Consider the following 561-nt stretch of genomic DNA (forward strand, 5'->3'; position numbering starts at 1 on the left):
ACCCAATACAGGAGCACCCAGATTCATAAAGCAAGTCCTTAGAGACTTACAAAGAGACTTAGACTCCCACACAATAATAATGGGAGACTTCAACATCCCATTGTCAATATTAGATCAACGAGACAGAAAGTTAACAAGGATATCCAGGAATTGAACTCAACTCTGCACCAAGCGAACCTAATAGACATCTACAGAACTCTCCACTCCAAATCAACAGAATATGCATTCTTCTCAGCACCACATCACACTTATTCCAAAACTGACTACATAGTTTGAAGTAAAGCACTCCTTAGCAAATGTAAAAATAACAGAAATTATAACAAACTGTCTCTCAGACCACAGTGCAATCAAACTAGACCTCAGGACTAAGAAACTCAGTCAAAACCGCTCAACTCCATGGAAACTGAACAACCTGCTCCTGAATGACTACTGGGCACATAATGAAATGAAGGCAGAAATAAAGATGTTCTTTGAAACCAATGAGAACAAAGATACAACATACCAGAATCTCTGGGACACATTTAAAGCAGTGTGTAGAGGGAAATTTATAGCACTAAATGC

This window comes from Mandrillus leucophaeus, unplaced genomic scaffold (genome assembly GCF_000951045.1).
Source record: "Mandrillus leucophaeus isolate KB7577 unplaced genomic scaffold, Mleu.le_1.0 Scaffold1059, whole genome shotgun sequence".
NCBI classification, from domain to species: Eukaryota; Metazoa; Chordata; class Mammalia; order Primates; family Cercopithecidae; genus Mandrillus; species Mandrillus leucophaeus.